The sequence below is a fragment of the Rhinolophus sinicus genome, chromosome 14, assembly GCF_057876585.1.
Source record: "Rhinolophus sinicus isolate RSI-liver-muscle chromosome 14, RSI-T2T, whole genome shotgun sequence".
NCBI lineage: Eukaryota > Metazoa > Chordata > Mammalia > Chiroptera > Rhinolophidae > Rhinolophus > Rhinolophus sinicus.
In genome coordinates, this window is record NC_142514.1 from 187,690,870 (window position 1) to 187,703,810 (window position 12,941).

A 12,941-nucleotide genomic window follows, 5' to 3' on the forward strand; every position below is an offset into this window, starting at 1 on the left:
GGCCCAAGATCAGTCAGGTTCCAAGCTCCCCCTGCTGCCCGCTGCCTGCTGCTGACGGCAGCCTGACCTCGGTCTCCCGACCGACCCCCGCTGCCTCCCCGCGGCCCCGCCTGGCCCCGCCCACCAGCCCAGCCTCCGCCCAGCCCGGCGTCCCTGGAAGGCGTTTTGGCGCCCCCTTCCGTACACAGGCCTCTCGCTGGTCCCCCTTCAGCGCCGTTCACAGCCCGACCCTCCTTCTCCCAGACAGCGGGTCCTGGGACCCCTGACTGTCCCAATGTCTCCGACCTGGAGTCCCTCTCCACGGAATCGCCATGCTGGGACCCCCTTCCTCGATCAGAGATCCCCTCCTGGGGGCCTGGTGTGCACAGTAGCCTCTGAACTGAGGCCCCTTCCCAGCAGCCCTCCCCCTGGGAACCCTCCCCACCCAAAACAGCTGCTGGTGGGTGCCCTGGGGTCCTGGGAAGTCCAGAATCATCATGAAAGAGCTATAGCTTCCTGACTTCAGATCTTCCCCCCAGGCCGTCACCCAACCCAGAGGGTCACCTTGAGTCCTGGCCATCAAGGCATGAAAAAGGCCACTGATGGAGTCATGCATGTGTCTGGGAGAAAGGGAGGCACAGGGACATTACCTGGTGCCCAGGCCCCAGCACAGGCCGGCGGCATGGGGGGACAATGGCCCACAGATGAAGGGAGAAATGAAGAGACTTTCTAGGGTGACAGCACCTGGGGAAAACAGGGTGGGCTCGAGGGAGGGAGAGTGACAGGTGGGGCTGGAGGAACTGTGAGTCAAGGGTGGCAGGGGGGGAGGTGGAGGGGAGAAGCCAGATGGGGGCTGAGTGGGGCAGTTCACGGGGCAGGTTGCTGGGGCCGTAGGCAGCTGGGAGCCAGGCCTGAGGGTGCCCAGCGGGCCTCTCTTCCCAACCAGGGCCTCAGAGCCCTCAGCTCCTCCCAGGAGGTCCAGGCAATTCACACACACACACACACACACACACACACACACACACACACATGCATGCACACACGTGAGCTCAAGGGGAGCTGACTCTCGGGAGGCAGCCCCCAGGCGACCCTGCACTCCGGAACAGCCGTCCTACTGCCCTCGCCCGGTGTCTTGGCCATAAAACCTGCCCTGGAAGGAAGGCATCTCGGTCGTACAACGGCCACTGTCCCCTGCACACCCACTGTGCACCTGGACAGTTACGTGCTGACCACTGCGGTGCTGAGCCAGCCCTGTGTGTAGATAGATTCGGGCCAGGGCATGAGAGGGCACTGGTGGGGCTGCCCACCGTTTTCTGGCAGGGCTCTGGCTAGAACCCAGGACCTGGTCACCTCCATCCCTGCTGCTAACCGCTGGGCCACGGCCCTGGGTCCCAAGTGGGGCACAAGGGGACGGATGTGTCTAGTGCCTGGTCCAGAACCAGCCTCATCCAGAGGTGCGGGGGAGAGGCTGGGCTCCTCCAGACACCTGCTGCCCAGCCCCATCCGGCCCGGCCGGCCTGGCTGGTCTGGCACTCCTGCCTTTCTCTCCTCCGGCCGTCAGGGCATGTCCAGCAGGTCCAAGCTGGATCCACAGGCTGAGGGCCTGGAGCCACCCCAGCCCTGCGGGGGCCACTCACTCTCACGTCAGCCACCCCTCCCAGGCCCCCAGTCTTGGGCTCTCCGTCCTCGTGTCTCCCCTGAACTGGACCCGGCCAAGGGCAAGGGACCCCCACGCTGAACCTGACCTTGGTCAAAGGGCCCCCAGGGTCTGAGCAGGCCCACCCCATGGTGCAGCCTGTCCTTTCCTGGGGGTATAAATAGAAGGGGAGCTCGGGGCCACCGGGCCACACTGCAGCAGAGCAGGGTGCAGACTATCTGTGGGAGAGGCCTGCCCTGCGCTAGGCAGAGCCTTGAAGGATGAGTGGGAAAGGAGATGAGATGCAGTCGGTGGGCATCCCAGGATCTGAGAAGGGAGTGTCCCAGGGAGGGAGAGGGTGACATCCCAGGCAGAGGGAGCAGCCCCTCTCAGCACGGTGGCAGGAAGTGCAAAGCCAGTGGTGTGTCTAGCACGGGGGGGAGGGGGGTGCTGTGGAGTTGAGGTAGCCCTTTCTTCACCTGGGGACCCTGAGAGATACCCGGCTGCCCTCCCCATCTATCCATCTCCTTGTCCCCGGTGCCAACAGTGCAGGGGCATTGATACAGGAAAGCTAAGAGCAGGCAAATAAAGGGAAGGGTCCTGGTCAGGCTGTGGGTTTCGGGGGCGGCGACTCCAAATACAGGGCACCTGGAGGGTCCAGACCCGGCCCTGGCTGGGCCTGACCTTGGACCCCTACCCGACTTGCAGGGTGCTCAGGCCTGTGATTCTCGGCCTGGGAGGGGTGGCAATGGGGGCTGTCTGCTGCTGCCTTCAGAGGCTTCTTCATGCCCGAGTCACCCCACGGTGACACTGTCACCTGCTGCTTCTGCTCAGTCCCGCTGCATGTAGGTGGCCAGAAGCCAGCCCTGCCCTGGTCATTCTCAGCTACCTCCCACTAGCCGAGGTGTCCGCAGAGCTGGACACTGTGGGATGTGTGGCCGGGAGGGTCCCTCACTGAGCTCCTCCCCCAATCACTCATTCACTGCCCTGGAGTCCTGGGAAAAGACTCATCTGGAGCCTGGGGTCCGTGGGTCTGCGTGTGTGGGTCCTACCTTGTGGGTCCCTCCTGCTCTGAGAACCTTCGTCTGTAGCTCTGCTGGGCCCCTGGGCTCGCCTGGGTGCTCCTGCCTGCGTTGACCCACTGTGTACTTATGGGAGTGTCCCTGGCCAACCTCATCCCCTTGTCTGTGGGTCCGTCTGATCTCTGGGGGCCTGTGTGACCACTGCATTTCCGTGGGTCTCAGCTTAGAACATGGAGACAGTTGGTACGGGTCCTTCCCCCTTGCAGTGGTGCCACACTGAGCAAACTGGGTACCGTTCCCCACCTCACTTTCCTCCTCTGTACTCGGGACTCATAGCAGTGCCCACCTGCAAGGGCTGCTGGGAACTAAAGGGGTAACACGTGGAAAGTCCTGAGAATGATGGCTGGCGGTGAGTGGTTATTACTGTCAGTACCTTACCTGTTCACCTGCACAGCCATGGGCTGTGTGTGTGCCTGTGTGCTCATGTAACTTCCTGCCAAACAATCAAGCAACCAATCCTCTCTCTATGCGTGCATGCTTCTATCCACCCATCCATCCACACATCCATCTACCCACCCACCACCCATCCAACCACTTACCCACCCACCATCCATCAGTCATCCACCCATCACCCATCCCTCCGTCCATCCTCCACACATACATACATCACCACCCCTCCGTTCATCCACCCATTTTGCCATCCTTCCGCCTTTCCTCCCTACTTCCCTGCTCTGTCTCTTCCTCCCTCCCTTCCATGTCTGGCTCCATGTTGCCCTGACTCAGGGCTCATGATTGCACATGTCCTGAAGCCAGGGAGCTTGTTGGGCCCAAAGGACAAGCCAGGTGGACGTGCCCAAGCTCAACTTAGCATGAGGCATGGGAGGCTGTGCACAGGGACCCTGAGACCTGCGGGCCCCCCGTAGGAGTGACCATTGCCAGGTAGCTGTCCCAGGAGCCTTCGGTCACCTGAAATGGGGCCCCTGCGGCATCGGTTCCCCCACAACTTTGTTGGGTAAAGAGACGGAAGGGGCCAGCTGCAGGGCTCAAGCACCAAGCCCCCCCTGGAGTGCCGAGGCTGGAGCAGGCAAAGCCCTGGAGTGCCCCCACCCCTGGAGGCAGAGTGGGGCTGGTGGGGGTGAGGTACGTGGGCCTGAGGGCCAGGCAGGAGGTTTGAGAGCACCGCTGGCCAGCCTGAGATCCTGAGCTGCACAGCAAGAGACAAGGCAGAGGAAGTGCCAAGCCTCTGTGTCTGGAAGGACAGCATGGGTCAGGGGACATGGGACCTGAAATCTGTGGGCCACAGCTGCTCTGCTCACAGGCCGGGTTTTAAAGCCAAGCTGGGCCAGGGCTCTGCATCCAAGGGGACCAGGTGAAAGGTGGTAAGACCCCAGGAGTGTTCAGGTCAACCCCTGGGAGACCCAGAACGTGGTCTTGACCTTTCCTGCCTTCCGCCCCAAGGCCGAGCCAGCTCCTGCTGAGAGAGCCCCCAGGCCAGCGATGGAGGGGAATGCCAGCCACATCAGCCCTCTGGTAAGTGCTGGTCACCGACTGTCCTGGCCTGGGGTCTGCCTGTTCCTGCCAGCTGCCCCCGCTGTAGGTGTGGGGCCAGCTGTCACCCCTTGCCCCGTTCCCCTATGTTCTGTGTCGAGCTCCAGGACCTGTTGGGTGTCCCTGGGAAGGTGGGCCACATGGAGGGGAGGGGATCCCACAGCTGCCGAGGGATCCCACAAACACGCTGCCCCAGCTCACAAACCCACAGCTAAACCCATGAGGGGGGCCGGGGGCTCCAGCCGCCCAGCCCAGCTCCTGGTTCCTGTTTGTCTAGAGAACCTTTGCTGACAGCTCCAGGAGCTCCCCACCAGGCCCTCCACCGACCCACCTTCCATCTGAGGCCTTGCAGTGTGATTGGCAGGCAGGTGTTTCTAAGCCTTTGTTGGGAGAGTTTCACACACATACAAACGCACAGAGAACATCACTCTCTTCCCCAGATTCAACAGTCCCCACCAGACGGCCTGTCATGTCCCCTGAGCCGTCTCCACTCTCTCTCCACCTTCCCTGCCACATTGTTTCGTCCTAAATACTTTAGCCTTCATCGGCCGTGGGCCCTTATCGCTTCTCAGGCGTCAAAGAAAGAGTTTAAAAAACAAAAAAGGCATCACACTAAAAAATGCATCACCTTCTCGAATAGCATCACACTTCCCCACTATCTCTAAAAGGGGTTTTATAGGTGGTTTCTTCAAGTCAAAATCCACACAGAACTCACACGGGCACCTGTTATGTCTCTGAAGCCCCTTTTTATCGATAAGCACACACACACACCCCTTCACTATTGCCACTTGTTTATTGAAGGATGGGGTCATTTGTCTGGGGGAATTCCAACACTCTGGATTTCACGGGCCGCACCATCCAGTGTTTTCCCACACTCTGTATTTCCCGTTGGACCTGATTGCTTTGAGGTCAAGTCTTTGGGTAACACTCTTGCAGGGGTGGAAACGGTGCTTCCTGTTGCACCACAGTGGATGTCATGCAACGCTGGTGTGTCATCTTACGTGAATTTGACCAGCAGACAGGTGGTGCTGTGCTCAGCTGCAGCCGTCTGCCACGAAGCTCCCCACCAGCTGTCCACGTGGTTTTAGCAGCCACTGGTGACATTTGCTAGACCAGGGGTCTGTCTGGAAACTACGGTAGCCGCAGGCAAATCCGGCCCACCGTCAGTTTTTCTTAATAAAGCTTTATTGGCACACGGCCCTGCTCTTTTGTTCACAGGCCATGGATGCTTCTTTCACGGCCCAATGACACTGTTGGGTTGGATTCTCAGATGCGCCCACATTTCCTGCCCTAATTCCCAGAACTGTGATGCTGTAAGGTATCCTGTGCTTGTGTTATGTGATAATCTCTTTAAAATAGAGATTATCCAGGTGGGCAGACGCCAATGACACAAGCCCTTTACAAGCACAGTTTTCTTCCTCAGCTGGTGTCTGACGAGGAAGAGTCAGAGAGATTCAAAGTGGGAGAGATTGGACACGGAGGGACCAGAGACAGAGAGCTAGGAAACGGGGGCCTCAAGCCTACAACCACAAGGAACTGTATCCTGCCAACAACAGCCCGAATGCGCTGGGAGGGGACTCTTCCCAGAGCCTGCAGGGAGGACCCACCTTGACCAGTGAGGCCCTAAGCAGAGACCAGCAGAACCGGCCTGGACGCTGTCCTTCGAAGTGTGGGTATCATTTGGCTCAGGTGTCACCCGGTAATAGAAAACTGATGCAGTGATGGAGCTCAGTAGTTGCCACAGAGACCGTAAGCCTGCAAAGCTTAAAATATTTGCTCTCTGGCTCTTTACAGAAAAAGCAACCTCCCTGGGTCAGGATTTCTTGACCTTGGCACCACTGGCATTTGGGGCCAGTGTGTTTGTTCATTTTCTAAGCTGTGTAACAAATTGCCACACACTTAGTGGCTTAAGACAACACACATTTATTCTTATCTTCCAGTTTTTGTGGGTCAGCAGTCCTGGTACAGCCCGGCTGGTTCCCTGCCATCCAGGGGTTGCGTCATCAGGGCTGTGTGCTCACCTGAAGACTAGACTGGGAAAGAAGGGTCCCCCATCGAGCTCACTCAGGCTGAGGGCAGAAGTCAGTTCTTCGTGGCTGTAGAACCGAGGTCCTCGCCTCTTTCAGGCTGCACGGTCCCCTCAGAGCAGCCCCTCCGTAGGCAGTTCACACGTGGCGGCTTGCCTCTTCAAGTCCAGCAGGAGAGAGTGAGTGACTAGCATCTTCAGTGACATGACCTAATCGCAGGCAGCACCCCGCCCCGTGTCTATACAAAGCAGGACACAGGTGCCATTCACACTGGAGGGGACAGCACTGCACACAGGTGCGAACAACGGTGGGGGACCCTGGGCTCACCTGGGGTCAGCCCAGCACAGTCACGTAACCCTTGCTGGGGGGCCGCCCTGCGCTCCACCCACCAGATGCCAGGAGCAACCCCTCCATCAGGATCATCCAAAGCATTGCCACCTGTCCTCTGGGGGACAGAATCACTCCTGACTCAGAGCAGCTGCCCTGGACCCACAGTGTCATCAGGCGGTAACACGACGGCAAGTTTCTAAATCCAGCACTTCAGCATTCACCTGTACGAATTCTGCCGTGGAGATGCCTTTCCCACCGCATACATTCAGAAAAAGAAAGGAAGGGAAAACCCCGACTACTTCCAATGTATACGTACCAGTATGGACTCAGGAATTTAAACACTTACCTAAATGCATTTCTGAGGCTCAGAAGTCCTCTTGGGACTGGGCCGATGGTGGGCCCTGCCACCAGGATGAGGTCAGGTGTGTGCTGGGCTGCGTGCTCGGAGCCAGCGAGAGGGTCGTCTACACCTGAGTCTCTAACTGCAGGGAGGCCCAGACCTCTCCTGAAGGGCCTGCCTGTCAGGTCAAGTGCACCTGGGGCGAGGGACCTCGATGACCTCTTCACCCTACCCTCATCTAAGTCACAGGTGCCACCCACACTCAAGGGGAGGGTGTTGGTCACTTAAGGGCGTGACTCCCGGGGCCACTTTCAGGTGTGTCTGCCCCTGAGTATTTCAGGTCCTGTCCTCGTTACCCTGACTGGTGACCACACTGTGGTGTCTGACCAATGGGGACACGTTCAAGTTGACTAGTGTGCCACTTTGAAGTGACACCACACCTGGGCGAGAGTTCCTGTGCATTCAGATACCACCAGAGGGTCTAGGCTCAGCTTGTCTGAGCCGGGCCCCAGTGCTGGGGCAGCCGCTGCCCTGAGAGCCCTGGGTCTTCTTCGTGGAACTTTCCTGGGTGTTCAGAGGCCCCCTGTGGGGGCCAGGGTGCTCAGAGCTGCTGGTGTGGTCACTGTTTCTAGTCTTTTTCAGTGGACAGATTCATATTCTTTACAAATGTTTATTGTGGCAAAACACACAGAGCGTAAAGCTTCCCATCCCAACCGTTTCTAAGCATACAGCTCCGGGGCGTCAGACACACTCACACTGTGTGTGGCCGTCACGACCCTCACCTCCAGAACCTTCTCATCTTCCCAGACTGAGATCCTGTCCCACGAAACACGAACTGCCCACCCCAGCCCCCAGGACCCACATTTGGTCTCTGAATCTGACTCGAGGGACCTCACTTGAGTGGAATCATGCAGTGTTTGTCCTTCTGCATCTGGCTTAGAAAATTCACATTTTTGGAAATAAAGTATGTCCTGGAACCATGCTAGCTCCAATTTGAGTGCAGGATTTCACGTTGTTTTCTTGATTATGTATTTCTACCTGACTTAGGCTGAAAATCTTGTTCCCTAGTGGCATTTAGCACAATTGTACACACACACACACACTCACACACTCACGCACACTCACACACATACACACACCCACACCCACACACTCACATGCTCACACGTACACAATCCACCACTTTTAACAGATGTCCCCAAATGACTATTTTAAAGTGACATGAATTCTTTCTGGCTGGCATAGTCACCAACTTGATGTACAGTCAGGCCCACGTTTTTCATTTTCTCTTGCTTGGGGGCTTGTCTGTGCCCTGATCTCACTATGTCACACACACCTATGACTTTGAAGTCACAGCTGTAACACACAGAAAGGCCACCCTCCCTTCCTGGGCCTCGGGGCGGCTCCTCTCCCCCTCGAGGGTGTCCATTCCTTTGGCTTTGATTTCTTGGCCCACGTTCAAAACGTCCTCATTCCCGTCCCAGACCTTTTCTCACCTGAAGGACACCGGGTGCCCGCCTATGCCCTCCTTGTTCTCATGTCAGGTCCGAGAGCCCAGCCGGGACGCACCATTCTCCACTGCGCAGTCAGGCGGCTGTCCCGTGGTTTATTCTCCCAGGCCCCACGAGGGACCTGGGAGTCACGCCCAGTTCGTGTTCCCTCAGAGAGCGCCACGTGCGTGATGAATGTGGGCTCCCCCTTGCACGTTTGGAGGCATGTGGGGTTGTCCTCGGCTGCCCTTGACCTGGTCCTGGACGACACCTGCCTGTATCCTAGGCTGGTCCTGAACCTCCCGTCGGGGCAGCACACTGTGCCAGGAGTGCCCACAAGGCTCCATGGTCACTCTCCAGACAGCAGTAGTTGGTCCCCACATGGGGCCCCACAAGGTCCCGTGGTCACGTCACCAAGGAGTGACGCTCCTACCAGTCTGCAGCCCCCGCCTTCCAGACATGGTTGTCTTGGACTTTTCTAGGGAAGGCCTGGGGTCACCAGCCCTGGCAGCAGACAGGGTGGTGTCCAGGCCTCACTGTGGCCTCCTCTGTCTTGGGAGCCATCACTGCACAGCCCCCAAGGTGGAGGCTGTCCTGGAGGCCACACGGCTTGCTCAGGCCAGGGCCACTGCCACCCACGTCTGCCAGGCTGGCCGCTCCTGCCCCACTGCCCTCAGGAAAGGCCCCAGCACCCATTGCAGAACCCTGGGTGATGCTCTCCAAGTAACATGGCAGCGCTGGCTGACCAGAGCCGGAGAGGAAAGAAAAGGACTTTACTGCAGGAGGGGCAGCGGTCGGAACCAAAGAAAGCCAAAGGTCCAGGCTGGACTGAGTGACTCGGGCTCCTGTGCAGGGGACGAAGGGACAGTCCCTTGGGGGTAGCTGACTTCCTTCAAAATCCACATTACAGGTGGGGAGCAGGACAACCGCGGTGACCGAAAGACCCACTGAGATGACCGTAGAGGGGGCGGGTCGGATTCTTGAAGGGAAAGGAGGTCTCTGCCCCCAGATGCTGGAGAGCGGGTGTCAGCAGGGGCACACACAGCTACCCCTCACCCACCGTGGGCCGACTCGTCTCGTCCCACATGCTTGCCCCTTGGGGTCACTCTCCACGCCTCCCTGGTTCCGCTCAGCAACAATGCGTGTTCTTTGCAGTCTCCTATTCCTGGGGCAGGCCAGTGCTGGGGGGCAGTGCTGGGGAGGGGTGGTGCCAAACAGCCTGAGCTCTGGCCCCTCCCTGCCGTCCTGGTGTCTCCGCCCACAGAAGTCTGTCCCAGGAGCCTTTCCCACCAGAGCCCTTGTGTCTTGGGCGGTAGAGGACACATGAGTGTGGCCCCAATTTGGGGCACAGGAATCCCCTCACTACTGCAGCCCCCAAATGTGTGTTGAGCAGCCATGTGTCTGGCTGAATTGTGTCCCCCAATTCATATACTGAAGTCCTAACTCCCAGGACCTCGGAACGTGACTGGATGTGGAGATGGGGTCTTTAAAGAGGTGATTAAGGTAAAATGAGGTCACTGGGTGGGCTGTTATCCCATAGGGCTGGGGTCCTTATAAGAACAGGAGATCAGGACAGAGACACACACAGAGGGACGACCGTGTGGGGACACAGGGACAAGACGGCCGTCTGCACGCCGTGGACGGAGGCCTTAGAACCAGCCCTGCCGACACCTGGGCCTTGGTCTCCAGCCTCCAGGGCTGGGGACAGTGAGTGTCTGTGGTTCTAGCTGCTTGTCTGTGGCACGTAGTCACGGCAGCCTAAGCTGACTGCTGCAAGTGCTTCGCTGGCTCCAGCTCCTGCAGCTTTGGCCGGCTGGCACCAGGCCATGTCCCAGGTATTGGTTCTGTTTGGACGCGAGTGGTGCCCACATGAAGGAGTGTCCGTGTGTGGCGTGAAGGTCTTCCTTTGCATCCCCTCCTGCCTGTCCATCCACACTCCCGACCTCTTTGTCTCTGATCGTCAGTCCTTCAGCTTCCCGGATCCTGACCTTTGGTCCCTCCCCAGGAATCTGTATAAATCTCAGCATGTGCCACTTGCTGCATTGCTCTCAGCCCATCACTGGAAAGACTTTCTTCTCCTCTGTCTTTCACGGTCACCGGTGACTGTGGACGCACCGTGGCTGCCATGCTTTTCTGACTTGCAGTTACCTGTGGTGCCGACCTCTCTTTCCTTCTCTCACCTGGTCATAAGCGACCCTGCTGGCTGTAGGCTTGGGCTGGGGGAGGGCACTGTGACAGGTGACCTGGTGGCCTGGACGTGTGCTTGAGTGGCTCACGTGGGAATTGTGGTCCTGCTTTGGGCTTCACCTCTGAATGTCATTTCCAAGTTCCCAGGAGTGCTACTGGGCCTATGACCACGTGTCCAACGGAACCCAGCTCATAGCTCATGGCATGTCCGTCAGGGCCCGGGACGTGCAGGAGCCGTTGCTCAAAGGTACACAGTTCTGGGCCTCGGGTGGCTTGGCCTCACGCCCTAATCCCAGGAGCTGCACGGGGCCCACCACCACCGCTTACCACCGGCTCCCCGTGCCGCCTTCTCCCCTGGCTGACTTGTCACCACACAGGGTCCACGGGCCGGTGTGCTTCACCAGCCATGATGCCTCGCGTCACAGCCGAGGCCTGTGGCAGAGCCTGTCCTGCTCAGGGTGCCCTGAGCTGGCAGCCTCCGTGGGCTAGAGCAGAACACCTAAGTGGACCAGGTTCCATACAGACCCTCACAGAGGGGCAGGGGTCAAGAGGAAAGAGAGGATTTTACTTTTAATTGTTCTGGGCACCTGGTCTGCATGCTGGCCAACAACACGACCAACCCACCGCCTCTCCGTGACTGCTGTTTCCCAATAGGATCCAGCCTCCATGCTTCTGGGATGCTTAAGAAAATAAGCAGACACATAATTTATAGCAACATGGAGAACTGGAAAGCTCAAATATCTTCCCCACACGGAACAGCCAGACATGCGATAGTGATCCTGTTTAAAAGTACTCCGAGCTTTCCAGAAAACGATAGTATCCCAGAGTATAAAAAAGGCAGGTATAACTTGGCTTCTGGGAACGGCTGACTCAATTGTTTTGACCAACTCTCCTGCTGAGAACAACTAGAAAAACGGGAGAAAACACACACACACACACACACACACACACACACACACACACAGACTGTCTGAAGACGCTGGAGGGCTTACCATGGCGGGGAGCATTTATTTGCCCAAGAGACAGCAGAAGACAGAAGACGGAGTGGGGGTTCAGAATGTGAGAGCACATTTTCCCTTTGGGAGATGATCCTTTCCTAAAGCCATTTCTGCAGCTGGAAGTTGGAGAAGGTGGGGAGAGCTTGAGCCTGTCTCGCAGGTCCTGGTGGGAAAACAAGTTGGGTTGGGACCCTGGCATGCCACAGAGGAACAACGAGCTGAAAGTGGACCTGTCCCGTAAAGACTGAAACCCGCTTTGAATGAGCTCAATTCATGACAGAATCAGCGACCTTCTTCAGCGTGATCAACAGACAGTTGCAGAAGCAAACACTTCCTGGAAGTTCACAACACTATCCAGAACTTTTCATTACTTCTTGGAGGTTTTGTGCAGCAGATCGGGTCTTCAATCAGCACGCAAGCACAGACAACCGTGAGAACTGATTGAAAACAGAGAAAAACATAAGTCGAGAGGAGGAGACCGACAAAAGTTCAGATTCGGGAGCCGTCAGGCATCTCTTTGATATAACTCTGACTACAATGCTCAAGCAATTAAATAAATGGAGGGGAAAATGTGGCAGAAAAATAGAAATTATGAAAAGGAATCAAATGGAAATTCTAGAATTAAAAAAAAAAAACTCTCAGTGGATGTTATAGCTTAATAGCTTAGACGCAGCTTAAAGGAGAATTAGGAAACTGGAAGAAATAGGAAAGGATGAGAAATGCAGAACAGAGCATGAGAGATATATGGGACATAATGAAAAGATCCGGCGTGCAATTGGAGCCCTGGAAGGAGAGCATGAACAGAATGCAAACAATATATTGAAGTGATACTGAGAGTTTCGCAAAAGTGACGCAAGCACCCAAGCCACAGATTTAAGAAGCACCATAAACTCCAAGTAGAATAAAGTAAAAAACATCAACCACTAGACACATTATGGAAATCTATGACAGAGAAAATCTTTGAAGGAGCCAAATCTGAAAGACAAATGACCTGAATGGAAGCAACACCTGAACTGTCAGCTGACTGCTCAACAGAAGACAATGGCGGGAAAAACAGAAAACAAAACCTACTGACCTGGAATTCTATACTTGTTGAAAACATCCTTCCAGAAGCCTGCAAAAACTCACTAGCAAGAAAACGAGCAACCCAGCTGAAAAATGGGCAAAAGACCTGAGTAGACATTTCTCAAAAGAGGGCAGGCAGATGGCCAACAGATAAGGAAATGATGCTGAGCCTCCTGTGCCATCAGGGGAATGCAAATCAAAACCACAGGGAGAGGACAGAGGGAAATGAAACCAGGATCTGAAAGAGGTATCTGCTTCTACTCCATGCCCGTTGCAGCACAAGTGCGCTCGCCAAGACATGGAAACAACCGGAGTGCCA